Here is an 18,576-nt window from a genome sequence, read left to right on the forward strand (position 1 = left end):
TCTGGAGCCAAGCACCAAGCTAGCACTGGGGACACAGGTGTGACCAGGAAGTCCTTCCAGGTGCAGTGCTCAGCCTAGACTGTCCTAGTGGAGAACACAGACACGTGGCCACCTAACATTAGGACAGTATGACAAAATAATAGAAATATGTACCGGGTCATGGGCGCTGACATGAGAAAGATACAGGTATGACCTGGGCCCCAAGGAGGACTCAACTAGGAGGAGACCTCTGAGCCAAGACTAGAAGAATGAAGAGAATTCTGCAGCGTAGAGAAGAGGAAAGTTGTAATAGGTGGGTGTCCTAATGGAATCTAAGAGCTAGGCCATGCTGGGAACGAGTAGGCCTGGATATAGAGTGCCCATGTGGGAGTAGTGAGGGCACCAGTGAGAGAGGGCTTTAATGTATAACATGGGCTATGGTGCTTTTACCTTCTCCTTCTGGGGTGGGGCTGTAGGCACAATGAATAACGTTGCCCCTTCTCCTCTAGTTTGGGATCAACTGGGAAATAAGACACGGGAAGCAGAGCAACATTTAAATGTCAACTTTATGGTAAACTTTATGGTAGATACAAACTAGATTGGAGGACGCGGTACACATGTGCCATCCCTAGGGGCTTTCTGATATGCCCCAGGCACTGCAGACAGACATTCACCTGGCAGCAGACAGACCTGGACAGACTCAGCCCTCCCCAAGAAGGCAGGTTTGGTCATGAACAGCTCTGAGTATACATCCCTGTAGGCCGGTAAGTCCTAAAGAGAATATTGTATTAGTTCACAAGGGCTACCATAGTAGAGTATCACACACGGGGGGCTTAACCAGCGGGGAGTTATTTCCTTACGTGCCAGAGGCTGGAAGGCCAAGATCAAGGCGTCAGCAAGATTAGTTTCTTCTAAGGTCTCCTTGGTTTGCAAATGACCTCCCTCCTACTGTGTCTTCACATGGCCTCTCCTCAGTCTGTGTGGTCTGTGTCCTAAGCTCCTAAGGACCCGGGCGGGCGGTTGAGGACCCGGATGCACCCTAATGACTCCATTTTAACTTAATCCCCTCTTTGAGGGCCTGATCTCCAAATACAGCCACATTCTGAGGTACTGGGGGGTTAGGGCTTCAACATGTGAACTTGGTAAGCTGGTCTTAGTGCAGCATGCTCGGCTCCTTCCCTCAAGTTTTTCAGTCGGATGTCTTTCTTCCAGAGAGAGAGAGAGAGAGAGACCGGGAAGACTCCAAGAACCGGCCCAATGCTACCACCCACATGGAAACACAAGGAGTAGGGAATATAGGTTCCATGTCACACTCCACACCCACTCTGTGGGTGCTCATATTACTATCGTTTTCTGGAATAAAGGATAACCCTACACTTCTGTAGAAATCAGACTTGTCACAGCACTTGCCCATCCATGAAACAAAGCAAAAGAAAGAAAGATAAGAGAGTTTCCAGGAATCACCTAACCCCCTCCCTCCTTTACAGGTAAAGGAAGCCAGGTCCACAAGTTCAAGGCACCAGCCTGGGGCCACTTGTCTTTCAGCAGCCACCTATCTTTTGGCTGTACCAAGTTCACTTGATGTTAAGGTCCCCAACACAAAACTCTCCTCTGTCTTTATGCCCTCTCCTGCCAAGGGCCCAGGCTGAGGATCAGCACAACTGTTTGAAAAGGGAATTGAAGTATAACACTCTGAGAAGGGCTAATTGCTTGGAAGGGGCTGGAGTCTCTTGGCCTGGGTAGTGTGCTTGTTTCTGTTTGCCTCCCCAGTGCCCGGCAGGGGGGCCTGTCCACGGTGGGTACTCAGTTCATGTTTCCTGCCCGCGTGCATCATGGCAGAAGAGCCAGAAGACTGGACACGGTCATTTTTTCAGACTGGGTGAAGAGGGATTCTTCACACGATAGAGCCGTGAGCGTGGTATTGATCTGAGGACTCTGCTGGTCTTGTTTGCTGGCACTCGTCCCCATTCTCCAGAGATCTTTCAAGGTCATCTTGGGCACTTTCCTCTCCTCTGTCCTCATATTAAATTGGTTTCCAAATCCTCTCACATCTCCTTCTTTTCCATCTCTGTTGCCACATCTTGGCCTAGACCCTTATCGCTTCATGCTGGTCTGGACTCATGTGTCAGGCAGGGTTGAGCACAGAAGCCTGGGAGGCAGCTAGGAGGCTATCTTGCAGATCAGGCTGCAGCAAGCTTGTTTTTATCTCCCCTCCCCCTCCAGGGCCTGTGTCTTCTGTCTTATCGGTCCCCCTCACATGGACCCCCTGCCTCTTCCTTCCACCAGCTCCTAGCTCCTCACCCAGCCAGTCGCACTGCTCCCCTACCCACACTCCCCCGCTCCAGCTCACCACCTTGCCTGTCCCTCCCCCTCCCCCCACTTCAGGTTTCAATTAACTAGCTGCACACAGAAAGAGTCCAGCAAATTTATTCTCCCTGAAATAGAAGTGACCCATAACAAGGCTTAATGAGATCATCCCCTAAAGAATTTAATAAGGGACAATTGCTTCAGCCAGTCAAAGGAGCCTGTCAGCTGTGTCTGAGGGAGGATTTGGGGGAGGCAAGACAGACGGTTCATGCGCCACCTCTGGGGCTTGTTAGTGGTCTGGGGCCCCCCGTGACAGGCAGCAGGAGTGTAGAAGGCAAGGAGACATGATGGACTGGCCTGGTGGGAGAGCTCAGAAGCACAACCTCACCTCTGTCTGGGTTTTGCCAAGAGCTCACAGGAAACCCGATGCCCTCCCTGACTCAGCTCCCCATGAGCTCCCCAGGTCAGCTCCTGAGGCTGCCAGCCCAAGAACTTTAGGTGCCCGGAGATGAAGAGGGTGAGAGGAAATCTTCTGCCCCTTCCTAAACTGACAGAGATGGGGGCGGGTGCCCAGGGTGGTGAAGCTCTTCCCTTATACAGCAGGGGAAAGAGGATGCTTGTTTTTCCTGCTTCGGAAAGATGATCGCTCCTGCAGCCCGGAGCGATGCCAGCTGTGGTCAGTGTCCAGCCTGGCAGCCGGGTCACTGGGGACTCGCTGAGTTCTCAGCTGCCAGTATTTTTCTCTGCTTGTGCATCAGAAGCCTCAACGGCACACCGTCTTGGCATCCACAGCCCCTTCCCCGCATCTGCTCACCCACAAAGAAAACCATTCTTCCTCCCCCCAACACTAAAGCCCCCAGCATCTACCCCATACATCAAGTCTCCAAAGCTAGAGCTGGAAATGCTGCTAGGTGTGACAAAACACTTCCCCAGTTTGCAGATAAACAACCGCAGCCCAAGGACGTTAAGGGATGTCTCCACTGTGTTAGTTCTCTGTATTGCGTAACCAACGACCACAGTCGAGTAGACTAAAACAACACACACTTACAAGCTCAGTTTTCATGGATCAGGATTCTGGGTTTGGCTTAGCTGGGTCCATCACTTCCCAGTTTTGCTATCCAGGAATCCAGGTATCAGTTTGGGGTTGCTGTCTCATCAGAGTCTCAAGTGGGGAAAGATCTGTTTCCAGGCCCCTCAGGCTGTGGGCAGAATTTCCTCAAGGGCAGAATTCATCTTCTCTCGTTTGCAGGACTGAGGTCCCAGGTTTCTTGCTGGTGGTCAGCTGGATGCTTTCCATGACTAAAGGCTGCCCATAGTTCCTTGCCCCATGGCCCTCTCCAGAGACCCACTTAGAACTTGACAGCTTCTTCAAAGCAAACGTCTGAGACCCTCTGACCTCAGGGAGGGCCTAGTACCTTTCTTTAAAATTTATTTATTTATTTATTTACTTTAGAGAGAGTGTAGAGGGCAGGACAGAGGGAGAGAATCTCAAGCAGACACCCCTCACTGAGCCAGGAGCCCAAACTGAGGCTTGATCTCATAACCCTGAGATTATGACTGAGGCCAAAATCAAACCAGTCACTTAAACCACTGAGCCATCCAGAGGTCTAACTTAGTCCCTCTTTTAAAGGTTTTTACCTGGGGTGCCTGGAGGGCTCAGTGGGTTAAAGCCTCTGCCTTCAGTTCAGGTCATGGTCCCAGGGTCTTGGGATCGAGCCCCGCATCAGCCTCTCTGCTCTGCAGGGAGCCTGCTTCCTCCTCTCTCTCTGTGTGCCTCTCTGCCTACTAGTGATCTCTGTCTGTGAAATAAATAAATAAAATCTTAAAAAAAAAAAGGTTTTTACCTGATTAACTCAGGCTCCCTCAGGATAATTTTCCATTTGACTAAATAAAAATCAGTTGATTTGAGATCTTAGTTATATTTTCAAAATTTCTTCACCTTTGCCATATTTTATTACTTAGAAGCAAGTCACAGGTTCTGCCCACACTTAAAGGGATTATATGGGGCCTGCATAATGCAGGAGGAATGAATCTTAGGGCCACTCTAGCGTCTGTCCACCCTATTGAAAGTCACATAGCTAGATAATAGGAGAGATAAGCTATAGAACCTAGATATCATATAGTAACAGGTCCTAGAGGCCAGTTATGTTTCAAAATTCAGAATATTTGGTTTGAGAAAGACAATCAGGTGCTTACACCATAGACTCAGTGATGCATGCAGTGGAGTCTGGGACTATGCCCTGTGATGGAGCATTGTGGATTTCTGTGATGGAATCCATGAGTACTCACACCAAGGGGTACACATGGACCAAAATCAGCGGCATCACGGTTCAGGTGAGGTTTTGCTGCTAGATGAATTCAGGTCAGATTACTTTTGCCAAATGAATTCTGAAAGACCCTTGGGTTTTGAGAGCTTGGGAAATTCCAGAAAGGGATTGTGGACATAGAATAACTAACATTCATCCGGTTCTTGTCCTATGCCACTCTTGGGCTAGGTCTTATGCAGTCACAACCCCGTGGAAGGAGAATATTTTTTGGGATATGAGCTATTTTTCTCCCTTTCCCTCTTCTCATTCAGGTGGGCTCTGGAGTTGTTGATGTAGAGGGGAACGGAGTGTGGGTAGGAAAGAGCCTGAAATTCTCTGTTGCTTATGTGTTCCCAATGCTACTCAAGCCCCAGATGTGGAAGGGGATGTGGGGCTCTGATAAAACACATCGGACAAGCAGAAAGCAAAACAAACCAAACTGGAAATAGATCCTTCACTCTAGGCTAGGAAAGAGAAGAACTGAGCTTTCTGGAAGCACCACCTTCCTTGACAGTACCCCAAGGTCAGGGCTTCAAGCTGCATCTGAAGAAGCTGTTGTCTTGGGTGGCCTCCTGTGTGCTTCCCCTGGAACAGAGGGAAGGGACGCCTTAACTGGATGCTCTTTTGCCTTAGGGCTGTCCTTACTGCTTTCTCATAAGGTTGTGCAAGCAAGGCCCCTCTCCGTAGCCAGAACAAATCTATTTTACCCCTGCCCACACAGGGCAGGTTGTTGAGGAGATACGGCTCAATAAATGCTCACTGACCGACTCTCCTAAGTGAGGACTTGAAGGGAGGTGGGTGTGTGGGTGCCCTGGCCCCTCCCTGTGGTGGTTCTTATGCAGTTAACTTCTTCTAAAGTGTTTGATTTGGGAGACCCTCTGATCTACGTCATGATGGTCCATGTCAGTTTCCATGATATCATCCTCCATTCAAGGGACCAGAGCCTTGAGATAAACTGGTGATCCCCCAGGCCTGAAGTGGGAGAGTGGTTTGGGTGCTGGGCCATTTCTCCACTGGAGAGAATCCCACTGTGGGGATTGACTCTAGACTGGGAACCCAGGAATTAGGAATTAGGAACTAGGTTTGTCATTTCTTCCCCTTTGAAAGTGTTATTTTTTTTTAAATTTATTTTTTATTTATTTTCAGTATAAGAGTATTCATTATTTTTGCACCATACCCAGTGCTTCATGCAATCCGTGCCCTCTATAATACCTACCACCTGGTACCCCAACCTCCCACCCCCCACCCCTTCAAAACCCTCAGGTTGTTTTTCAGAGTCCATAGTCTCTCATGGTTCACCTCCCCTTCCAATTTCCCCCAACTCCTATGGTTTCACTTATTTGTGGAGCCTAACAAATAGCATGGAGGACAGGGGGAGTTAGAGAGGAGAAGGGAGTTAGAAAGTGTTTTTTAAATGTGACTGCCCTCTGGTGGCTAAAATTATACATGTAAATGCCCTTCGCCTTCAAACGACATTCTGACCAGTGATTGGATGTCACCGAAATGGAGAGACTTTGCAGGACCAAGTTATTGAGTTTGGGATTTAGGTGGGAGGGTGGGAATTACTCCCCTTCCTGCATTTTTGGGGGGCACAAAAGCCAGATTTCAGGCACTGACCTGGATCTGGATCATTTTGGCTGTAAGCTTCCTGAGGGCTGGAACCCCTTCTGTTTTGGTTCAGTGTTGTGTCTGAGTACCCAGGAGAGGTCCGGCACACAAGTGCTCAGAAATGCTCCCTGAATGACAGGGTCAGCTGCAGACTTAGCTCAAAAAGGGCAAATACAACCTCATTCATTCTTGTCTTATTAAATGTCTCTTCAATAGATGCTTCATAGATGCAGAAAGGCATTTGAGAAAATTCACCATCTCTTATTTACTTACTTATTTTACTTTTACTTTTGAATTTATTTGTTTTTTAAAGTAGACTCCACATCCAAAACAGGGTTTGGACTCACAACCCTGGGATCAAGAGTCAGACACTCTACCAACTGAGCCACCCAGGTGCTCCTATTCTTTATTCTTTAAAAGCTTAATAAAATCGGAATAGGGAAACTTCCTTGCCATGAGAAATAAATTGGAACTGAGGCTTAAAGGTGAAATACCTTTTTGCTATTCAATACCGGAACACAATAAGGCCATTCCTTTTGGTAGATTGTATGTTGCAAAGCTGGCCTCAAGGATATCTTATCCCATACTTTTCTTTGAGTGCAAGACTGACAGTCCAACCACTGGATGGGAGTCTGTGTTTTCTCCTTGCCCTTGACTCTGTGGTGGTCTTTTGCGAATCTTCTTCGGTGGATATAGTACAGTGTAAGTGATGCTTTGTGACTTTGTTTGTTTTGTTTTAAAGATTATATTTATTTATTTGTCAGAAAGAACTAGAGAGACAGAGAGCAAGCACAAGCAGGGAGGGGGAGCAGCAGGCAGAGGGAGAAGCAGACTCTCCGTATAGCAAGGAGCTGGATGTGGGGCTCTATGCGGTGGGATGTGACCTGAGTCGAAGACAGCCGCTTAACTGACTGAACCACCCAGTCTTCCCAGTGCTTTGTGACTTTTAAGGTTAGATCATAACAATGTAGTACACTTCTGCCTTGCTCTGTTGAGATAGTCACTTCGTTTTTGTGGTTTTTTTTTTAAAAAATTTTATTATTTATTTATTTATTTGACAGAGACCCAGTGAGAGAAGGAACATGAGCAGGGGGAGTGGGAAGAGAGAAGCCAGATTCCCACTGAGCAGAGAGCCCCATGTGGGGCTTGATCTTAGGATGCTGGGATCATGGCCTGAGCTGAAGGCAGATGCCCAACAACTGGGCCACATAGGCACCCCCACTCTTTTTTCTTTTTAAGATTTTTTAAATTTATTTGTCAGAGAGAGCAAGAGAGCACATAAGCAGGGGGAGAGGCAGAGGGAGAAGCAGGCTCCCCATGGAGCAGGGAACCTGATGTGGGATTTGATCCCAGGATTCTGGAATCATGACCTGAGCCAGAGGCAGATACTGAACACACTGAGCCATGTGGTGTCTCAAGATGGTCATTCTTAAAAAGTGCCCTGTCTAGGGGTGCCTGAGTGGCTCAGTGGGCTAAAGCCTCTGCCTTCTGCTCAGGTGATGATCCCAGGGTCCTGGGATCGAGCCCCACATTGGGCTCTCTGCTCAGCAGGGAGCCTGCTTCCCTCTCTCTCTCTGCCTGCCTCTCTGTCTACTTGTGATCTCTGTCTGTCAAATAAATAAATAAATTTTTTTAAAAAGTGCCCTGTCCAGATTCCCCATCTACAGAATCCATGGTTGTTTCATGTCAGTGTGGGATTGTTTGCTACACAGCAATAATGACCAAAACACTATTACCACAAAACCACTTTGGTATTACCATACATGAGAGTACCTCCTGAGATAAAATGAGAAGAATCAAAATTGTTGAGGAAGTTAATTTACCATTATATGCTGTGAAATAATTACACAACTGGAAAAGCAAAAAAAAAAAAAAAAAAAAAAAAAAAAACCAACAGAAGAAGTATTAGAACGATAAGCTAATTTGGTCAGGGACTGGGTTCAAAATGAAATTTATTTCCATTTTTTTTACTTGCATTAATGACCAATGAAAGTTATGATTCCCATTGTCAAGATTCCTATAACACTGGAATCAATTCTCTTTTAGAGACACCATCAGGGGAAAATACACACTGGTGGCCAGTTTAGCAGATAAAAATGCAATACCCAGTTAAGTCTGGAGTTCTGATAAACAGCAAAGAAAACCATATCTGCTTTATACATTTTTCTAAGAAATCCATTTTATTCAGAACAGATAGTGTTGCTCCAAGAGCAAGCCTAGACACCTTCCTTCTGAAATTTCTTCCTTGGGCAATGACTTAATTAGATGAACCAAGGGCTCAGAGTTATTCCCTCAACATTTGCATCTACCTGGTGTTGAACTGAATGGGTATGTTGGTACTTCTGTCCCATGTGAATAAATAAAAGGAGAGAAGAAACATGAATTACAATGTTTGCACTTTTAAAATTAATTAATTAATTAATTTATTTATTTATTTATTTTAAGTAAGCTCTACACTCAAGGTGGGACTTGAACTCACAACCCCAAAACCAAGAGTTGCATTGCTCTATGATGCTCTAAGGCACCCCTACAATGTTCACACTTCATATGTCCACAGTGTTGCAGAGGTCTGTAAGCCAGTTATAAACCTATGCCTGACTGATAGCAGGTTGGTGAGACAGTTGCTTCCTATAAAAAGATGTGAACTGAAGTATACATTTCAGACCAGATGGTGTGGTATAGAGAAATCTGCATTAAAGTATAAAAGTGGGTCTAAGTGGGTACATTAATCCTTTTGCTGAGAACAACTGGAAAGCCTAGAGAAATGGAAAAGGAAAATTCTGTTTGAAGACATCGGAGAGCTGCCCAGACAGCCAGCACTCAAGGAGCCAAGATTCCAGAGAGAAGGAAAATTCTAAGAACGTAGTGTTTTAGGGACCAAGAGCAGGCCCCCTCACCAAATGGGTCATTTTGGCATGAAAATTATTGAGTTAAAAAGCAATCAAGACCCAAAAAAATCAGAGAAAGCTCTTTATCTCCCCCACAACTGCCTAAAAGAATTTATACAGGAGGGGTGCCTGGGTGGCTCAGTGGGTTAAAGCCTCTGCCTTTGGCTCAGGTCATGATCCTGGAGTCCTGGGATGGAGCCCCGCATCGCATCAGGCTCTCTCCTCAGTGGGGAACCTGCTTCCCCCTCTCTCTCTCTTTGCCCTGCTTCTCTGCCTACTTGTGATCTGTCTGTCAAATAAATAAATAAAATCCTAAAAAAAAAAAAAAAAAGAATTCATAGAGGACCTTCTCCAGGAAAAAAGTTATCCCCATAACTACATTATGAAATGAACTAGTTATGGAGAACAGGGAGGAACATAACAAGGTCTGTTTGATCTAACTCCTATGTGCCATTGTTTTCTAGTGACCCAGCAAACATTCACCAAACATTTACTTTTCTTCATTGTCCTGTAAATTGCATTCCTTCCCTTTGAAGTCCCAGGCCCCAACCCCCTTTTCCTTGGTTCAAATTGACATATGTACCCCATTTTGCCTGTCTTTGGAATTTCCATGCCTGTGTGGATTCCACGGATGCAGGATAATTGTATTTTCTCCCGTTAATCTGTTTCATATCAATTGGACTCTTAGTTTGGCCGATTCTTCCTTTCCCAAGGGGACAGGAAATTCTTGCTACCTGCCCATATCTTTCCCCCTCTGAGAAATGTGCTGTATCATAAATGGCATGGGAGACAAATGCGGAAAAGCTGGGCAGTGATAACGACAGAAGTGTCTCACAAGGTTCTCTTTTGCCGCATCTACTGTGACAGTGAGGACTGTTTTCCGCAATCAGATGGCTGATGTTCCAGAAAAGGCGAACATCACTCTGAAGGGGTGCACTGTTGTTGTGAAGGGCCCCAGAGGAACCCTGTGGAGGACTTTCAAATGCACCAATGTGGATCTGTCTCCTTGGAAAGAAAAAGAAGAGGCTCCGAGTTGACAAATGGCAGAGAAACAGAAAGGAATTGGCTACCATTCTCACTACGGGTAGTCACTTAGAGAACATGATCAAGGGTGTTACCCTGGGCTTCTGTTACAAGATGTGAATTTGCCTACGCTCACCTCCCCGTCCATGTTGTTATTCAGGAGAATGGTTCTCTTATCGAAATCCAAAATTTCTGGGGCGAAAAATACTCCCATGGGGCTCCCATGAGGTCTAGCATTTGCTTATTCATTATCTTGAGCCCAGAAAGGGGAGTTAATTCTTGAAGGAAATGACATTGAACTTGTACTGAATTCAGCTGCTTTGATTCAGTAAGCCACAAAAGTTCCAAACAAGGATATCAGAGAAGTTTTGGATTGTATCTATGTTTCTGAGAAAGGAGTGCAGTTCAGCAGGCTGAGAATAAAGAGCTAAGTTGCCCACCTATGGAAACAGCAAGGTGCCAGATGCTTCCTCAGACTTATCTGTGATATTTCAAAGATATGATAAAAACGGTGTCTTGATTTGAGGTGATGGGAAGAGGAAGTGCCTACCAGCAGCAGATTAACAAGAAGATTAGTAATCTAGAAGATAGGTTGGTACAAGTATCCAGACTCAAGAGAGGAAAAAAGACAGAAAAATTTGAAAGAAAAAAAGGTTGGAAAATACAGCAAAGAGTACAAAAAACATATGAGATACACTGACAAAGTCTAATGTGTGGGTAATTAGGAATACCAGAAAGGGAAGAGAAAATAAAGCAGAAGCAATATTTGAAGACATGATGGCTGAATTTTCTCAAATTGATGAAAACTATCAAGCCACCAATACAAGAATTTCTATGAAACTTAAGAGAAGTTCAAAGAAAAACACACCTAGAATATCATGGGGTTGTTGAAAACCAATGAGAAAGTTTTAAAAAGCAGCCACAGAAAAAAATATACATTAGTTTTACATTAACAATGGTATGATGAATAGGCTGCTTCTAATGCTGTGTGGATAGACTCTTGTGGTGGCCCCTGTGATTCCTGCCTCCCGGTGCTCGTGACCTGTATGATCCGTCCCTGAGGAAGGACAGGGCCTGTGGCTTCCTTCTAATCAAGGGAGTAAGCAAAGGTAATGAGAAGTACATGATTATGTGAATACGAGATTGATGAGATTACACGACAATGTTATATAAGACCATGGTGGGGCACCTGGGTAACTCGGTTGAGCGTCCAACTGTTGATTTTGGCTCAGGTCATGATCTCAGGTGGTGGGACTGAGCCTTGCATTGGGCTCCTTGCTCCGTAAGGAGTCTGCTTGAGATTTTCTCTCTCTTTCCCTCTGCCCCCTCCTGCTGTGCATGCGTGTGCACGCACTTTCTTACTTTCTCTCTCTCTCTCCCTCATATAAACAAATTGATAAATCTTAAAAAAAAAAAAAAACAAAAAAGAAAAAAAAAAGATCAGATCATGGCGCCTGTCTGCTGCTGTCCACTGGAGTCCCATCTCCCTTGCTGGCTTCCAGAAGTAAGTGGTCGTATTGGAGGATCTCGCTTAGCAAGGGATTTTGGAGAGCTAGCTACTCAGAGCAGCCTCAGCTGATAGCTAGCAAGAAATTGAAGCCCTGATACCTACAACTTCAAGGAAATGAATTCAGCCAAAAAACTGAGTGAACATGGAAGGAGAGTCTTTTCCAGTCAAGCCCCAGAGGAGAACCCAGGACTAGCCAATACCTTCACTACAGCCTTGTCCAGGACCAACATAAGTTGTGTCCAGACATCTAACCCACAGAAACTGTGAGATGATAAACGTGTTTTGTTTTAAGATGTTAAGTTTGTGGTAATACTGAATGGCCCCAGATAACTAAGCCATAGGGAAGGAAGGAAAGATTTGAATTATATATTCAAAGTGTTAAAAGAAAAAAACTGACAATCTATGGGTGTAAACCCAGTGAAAATAGCTTTAAAAATGAAGGCAAAATGCACACATGAAAGAAGAAAAGATTGATAAGGTGGGTATCAACATTAATTGTTTGTCAAAAAGATGTCATTAGACAAACAGAATGGCGGTCTTCTCTTCCAGTCTTGGCTACAGGAACGAGATTGACGTCATAAGAAGATGCACATTTTGTGCCGCCACTGTGGCTGTCAGGACTGCCATGTCCAGAAGTCGACCTGTGGCAGATGTGGCTGCCCTGCCAAGCTAAAGAGCATAACTGGAGTGCTGAGGCTAAAAGATGAAATACCACTGGGTGGGGTCAAATGAGGCACCTGAAAATTGCATATGGCAGATGCAGGCATGAGTCCCTGGAGACACAACACCTAAACCCAAGAGGGCAGCGTGGCAGCATCAGTTTACCTTAAGGATTTTCACAATTGGTAGCAGAATAAATATTCTGGTTTAGAAAAAATATTAAAAAATTAAAAAGAATAAAAAAAAAGTAAAATGGCAAGCCACAAAATGAGAGGAGGTATTTGCAATACTTAACAGCTGATAAAGACCTCATAACCAGAATATATAAAGAACTCTTATAAATCAATAAGAAAAAGGCAAACAGTCTAGTAGAAAAGTAGGCAAAAGACTCAACAAGCAACTCACAAAAGAGGGTACCCAGGGGCGCCTGAGTGGCTCAGGGGGTTAAGCCTCTGCCTTCAGCTCAGGTCATGGTCTCAGGGTCTTGGGATCAAGCCCCGCATCAGGTTCTCTGCTCAGTGGGGAGCCTGCTTTTCCTCTCTCTCTGCCTGCCTCTCTGCTTACTTGTGATCTCTCTCTCTGTCAAATAAATAAATAAATAAAAATTAAAAAAAAAAAAAGAGGGTACCCAGATGCTCATCAAGCATGAGGGGCCGACCTGTGCATTGTAGCCATTTAACAGCACCCCAGGCGTTTCCCCCTAGGTAGCACCTCCTTGGTTGTGACAACCGAAAATGTCTCCGGGTACTGCCAAATGTCACCTGTTCCCAACCCATTGAGAATCACTGCTTTTAAGGCAGTCAAAATAAACACGTTTGTGGGGCACCTGGGTGGCTCAGTGGGTTAAAGCCTCTGCCTTCAGCTCAGGTCATGATCCCAGAGTCCTGGGATCGCACCCCGCCCCCGCGTCGGGCTCTCTGCTCAGCAGGGAGCCTGCTTCCCCCTCTCTCTGCCTGCCTCTCTGCCCGCTCGTGATCTCTGTCTGTCAAATAAATAAAATCTTAAAAAAAAAAAAAAACACGTTTGTGCTATATGCAACATTTGTCAAAATCCAAACAGAGGGAGTCTGACATCTCAAATTGGAAGAGAAAACTAAACTTTGTTAGAACAAAAAGTGGCAGAAAGAGAAGTGGCAAAACTGAATAAAAAGAAAGGAAATCTAATCTCTGCAAAGCTGATTTCCACAGAGTGAAGGTACAAGAGAAGATTCAACCCAAGACCGGAAGGTAGAATAGTTTCTTCTGTGGCAGGGACTTCTAGTCAACCCCTTGTTAATTCTTCTCACTCTTCCTTAAGTGAAGAAGCCCAAATTTATTCTATGTAACAATGTGCCCATGAACATACTACATTTTCTAGCCCCCCTTGCAGCTGGGGTTTTCCAAAGTGACATGGACATGAAAGCTGGTGCTGCAGCTGCCATTATATGACTGTGAGGTGACATAATGCAGCAGACATTTTATGACATAAAAATGGAAACCAGTGCTAAAAGGTAGTTAATCACACAGAGGAACTGAGGTCCCTGATGGTCCCAGAGGGCCCCATCTCCACCCTGAACTACCTGCTTCTGGTATTCTACATACGAAAGATAAACCACTCTTTTGTTTGAGCTATGGTTTTGTGCTTTCTGTTATATGCAGTTAAATACAATTTACAGGAAAACCTGTAGGCTTAACATATACCACATCTCACACATATATGACAACTATTTTTCAAATATCTGTTCATGCTTATTTGATGAATAAACTCCAATTGATTTATAAATGGTTTTAGTTTCTTTAAAAAATTTTATCTATTTTAAAGAGTGAGAGAAGGGGGGAGGATCACAGGGAGATGGAGAGAGAATTCAAGCAAGTTCCATGCTGAGTGTGGAGCCCACGTGAGGTTCTCTTGCATAGCCCTGAGATCACGACCTGAGCTGAAACAAAGGGTTGAACGCTTAACAGACTGCGCCACACAGGCGCCCTCAAAATGGTACTGATTTCTGATTTCATGTTAGGTCTTAGTTACTGTACATTTTCTCAATCACTGGATATTAATTTTATAATGTTAATGTTAAGGTCATATAAGGAAAATTGAAGCTCACATGTAAGGAAAATTGAAGCTCACTACAGTTTAGCTAAAAGCAGGTGATACAGAGCAAAGATCCTTGGACTGGGAAATAAAGTGATTGGCATTCTTTTTGTTCTTTTTTTTTTTTTTTTAAAGATTTTATTTATTTATTTGACAGAGAGAGTGAGCACAGGCCGACACAGTGGCAGGCAGAGGCAGAGGGAGAAGCAGGGTCCCTGCTGAGCAAGGAGCCCGATGTAGGACTCGATCCCAGGAGACTGGGATCATGACCTGAGCCAAAGGCAGCTGCTTAACCAACTGAGCCACCCAGGCGTCCCCTTTTTGTTCTTTTTAAGCAATCTGGGTTCTAATCCCGATTTGGTCAGTGATTGGGTGTGACATCTGGGCAGTTATTATACTTCTTTGGGCCTCCGTTTCCTGGTCTATAAGACTAAAATTTAGACTGGACCGTCCCTTCCAGGCTGATGATCTGTGAAATTTATAAACTGCTTCTCTGAGGGGGGAAGTTCTTATTGATCTTTGAGGCCCCAAACCTAACACACAGTATCTGATAAAGCTTGTTGCTGAGCAGGTGAATGAACGGAATGTGTGACGAGTGAGGGAGAGCACCTGTTATACCCTTAGGACACCTGAGAGTTTACATGACGTCCTTAAGGTCACATTTCCAGGACACAGAAGCACGAGATTTCATGCTCAGCGTCTGAACATGCTGTAGAAATCCGGATCCTGAGAAGGCAGAGAGAGCAATTCTTTTTCCCCACGCAGTGGAGGCAGGCTGTCAGCCCACGACCGCTGCTGCAGAATCCAAAGAAAACTGTAAATGTGAGAGCTGGGTGCTGTAAGATAAACCTAAAAATATACATCTGTACGAAGTGAGAGGAAGCTAAGGTCAGAAGGACATGTGTGCATCACGGTACTAAATATAGCTGGCAGAGTGGCCTCCTTGAGTGGTGTCTCATCAAAGCTGGGACATGTAGGCACGGGGTCCTAGCCAGGCTGTGGCGCGCCAGCTGTCACGTGCTCCCGTGATCAATCACAAGAAAAAGATCCCCTGGCAACCAAACAGGCTCCAAGGACATCCACACATACAATCCTCAGTCTACTCCCAAAATAGCTTCAGACACATTTTGATGAACATCTTTTCATTCATGCTACACTTCTCACTCAATATCGAGCTTCGCAAGTCTCCCAAGTAGCGGAAGCTGTAATAGCTAATCCCCTTCTGCTGGAAACTCGAGCCCCTGCCTACGTCACAACTTCTTAATTTAGTAGAGGCCAAGGCAAATCTGCCCTTTCCACACAGGACAGAACATGGGGCAAAGCAAAGGGATTCTTCAGGGCTTGGATCTCAACATGCAGGGTCCCTGGGTTTGGGCTATCCTGGCTGGACTTGCTCAGACAGCTGGATGTGGAGGGGCAATGTTTTATTGGTCTAGAAATGGGGGTCTAATGAAACAGTAAAAGCAAAATGGTCAAAAGCAGGTATTAAAAGCTGACTTCAGATAGAGACAGCGATGCACAATATGGTCCTGGATTGGAAAAACAATTGTTAGGAAGAACATTATATTTTTTTTATATATAAACCTTTAATCCACCTGGGCATCCCACATTTTTACATCCAGTGTGGGGCTTAAAGTTACAACCCTGAGATCAAGAATCATATACTCCATGAACTGAGCCAGCCAGGTGCCCCTGAGCAGCCCACATTTTTAAAAACCGAAGCATAGGTAACATATAGTGGAGAAGGGAGTTGGGGGAAATTGGAGGGGGAGACGAACCATGAGAGACCGTGGACTCTGAAAAACAATCTGAGGGTTTTGGAGGGCAGGAGGGTGGGGGGTTGGGTGAGCCTAGTGGTGGGTATTATGGAGGGCACGTATTGCATGGAGCACTGGGTGTAGTGCATAAACAATGAATTCTGGAACACTGAAAAGAAATTTTAAAAATAAATAAAATTTTTTTAAAAAAGAAAAAAAATATAGTGTTCTATTAATTTCAGGTGCACAACATAATGATTCAACAATTCTATAAATTACTCAATGCTCACCACGGTAAGTGCAGTCAGTCATCATCTGTCACCAAACAACATTTTTACAATCTTTTTTTTTTTTAATTTTTAAAAAGATTTTATTTATTTATTTGAGATGTACAGAGTGAGAGAGACAGAAAAAGAGAGAGACCGCGAGCAGAGGGTAGAGGCAGAGGGAGAGGGACAAGCAGACTCCCCAATGAATAAGGAGCCTGACGCAGGACTCGATCCCAGGACCCTGGAATCATGACCTGAGCTGAAGGCAGACATTTAATTGACTGAGCCACCCAGGCATCCCAACATTTTTACAATCTTATTGACTATATTCCTTATGCTTCACTTTCCACCTCTGTGGCTTACTTATTTCATAACTGGAAGTTTGTATCTTTTTAGTCCGCTGTATCTATTTCACCCATGCCCCCACCCATGAAGCACATTATTCAGACAACTGGAGAAATCTGAGTAGGGACTATATATTAGGTATTAATATTTTATCAATGTTAAATTTCCTGAATTTGACCATTTTGCTGTGATTACCTAAGAATGTCTCTGTACTTAAGAGATCAATGCACTACGATTTTGGAGTAAAGCAGTGGTTCTCTACAGATAAATATGCAGTCCAAGAGTCAGAATTAGAGACAAAAAACAAAAAAACAAAACAGAGGCTCCTTCTCACACACTACCCCCAAGCCATATCCATATGGGTATATTTGATGTTTCCAGAAAATATGCAGGTTAGAGACCTAGAAATGGAATTAGAACAAAAGGTTTAATTCTGTATTTGCTTGTTCACACCCCACATCCACTTCCAGGGAGGGATGCTCACGTCACTAACTTCATCTGCAAATAGAAACAGCTGTATGTCTTTTTTAATCTGCATACCTTTCCTTCCAACAGCTTTATTTACCATACAGTTCACCCATTTCAAGTATATAATTTGGGGTGCTTGGGTGGCTCAGTTGGTTAAGCGTCCTACTCTTGATAACAGCTCAGTATTGATCTCAGGGTCATGAGTTCAAGCCCCACACTGAATGCCTCCACACTGGGCGTGGAGCTCACTTAAAAAAGAAAATGAAGTATATAATTCACTGGCTTTTGATATATTCAGACACGTGCAACCATTACCTTAAGAGGAATTCTGTACTGTTTAGCTATCACTCCATATCTCTCAACCTCCCAGCCCTTAGCAGCATCAATTTGCTTTCTGTCTCTGTATATTTCTGGAAGTTCATGTGAATGGAATCCTGTAACATATGGTCTTCCCACTGGCTTCTTTCACTTAGCATAATGATTACAGGGTTCATCCATGGTGCAGTATGGATCAGTAGTTCCCTCCTTTTTGTGGAAGAGTACTACTCCATTGTAGGGATATACCCCATTTTGTTTGTCCACTCATCTGGTGGTTGGCATCTGAATAATCCTAATGTAAATATTCATATGTAAGTTCTTGTGTGGATGTGTGTTTTCATTTCTCTTGGGTACATACCTGGGAGTTGAACTTTTGGGTCATAAAGTAACTTTCTATTAATTACTTGAGACCTTGACAAACTGGTTTTTGAAACAACTGTACCATTTTATTCCTACCACTAGTGTATGAGGATTCCAATTTGTCCACATCTTCACCAGCACTTGTTACTATTTCTTTTTTATTTTAGCCACCTTAGTGAGGATGAGATAGCATTTCATTGTGGTTTCGATTTTCATTTCCCTGATAACTAATGATGTCAAGCATCTTTTCATTGCTTATTTGGGCATCTGTACATTTTCACTGGAGAAATGTCTATTCAAATCCCTTACTCATTTGTTAATTGGGTTGTTTGCCTTTTATTAAGTTGGAAGAATTTTTACAGATTCTGGATATAAGTCCCTTATTAGATATGTGATTTGCAAGTATTTCCCCCCATTCTGCGGATTATCTATTCATTCTTTTTAAGATTTTATTTTATTTTTTTTATTTGACAGAGAGAGAGAGAAAAAGATCACAAGCAGGCAGAGAGGCAGGCAGAGGGGGAGCGGGAAGCAGGCTCCCTGCTGATCAGAAAGCCCGATGTGGGGCTCCATCCCAGGACCCTGAGATCATGACCTGAGCCGAAGGCAGCGGCTTACCCCACTGAGCCACCCAGGTGCCCCAAGATTTTATTTTAAAGTAATCTCTACACCCAAGATGGGGCTGGAACTTACAATTGCGAGATCAAG

General features: G+C 44.4%; 1 pseudogene across 1 annotated transcript; it reads left to right on the forward strand.

Annotated features, from left to right (window-relative positions):
* Nucleotides 1-9,436: 9,436 nt before the first annotated feature.
* LOC309848123 (large ribosomal subunit protein uL6 pseudogene) lies at nucleotides 9,437-12,584 on the forward strand (annotated as a pseudogene). The gene has a single exon. The product of its transcript is annotated as a large ribosomal subunit protein uL6 pseudogene (transcript).
* Nucleotides 12,585-18,576: the final 5,992 nt, after the last annotated feature.

The sequence above is a fragment of the Mustela nivalis genome (assembly GCF_964662115.1).
Source record: "Mustela nivalis genome assembly, chromosome: 14".
Lineage (NCBI taxonomy): Eukaryota > Metazoa > Chordata > Mammalia > Carnivora > Mustelidae > Mustela > Mustela nivalis.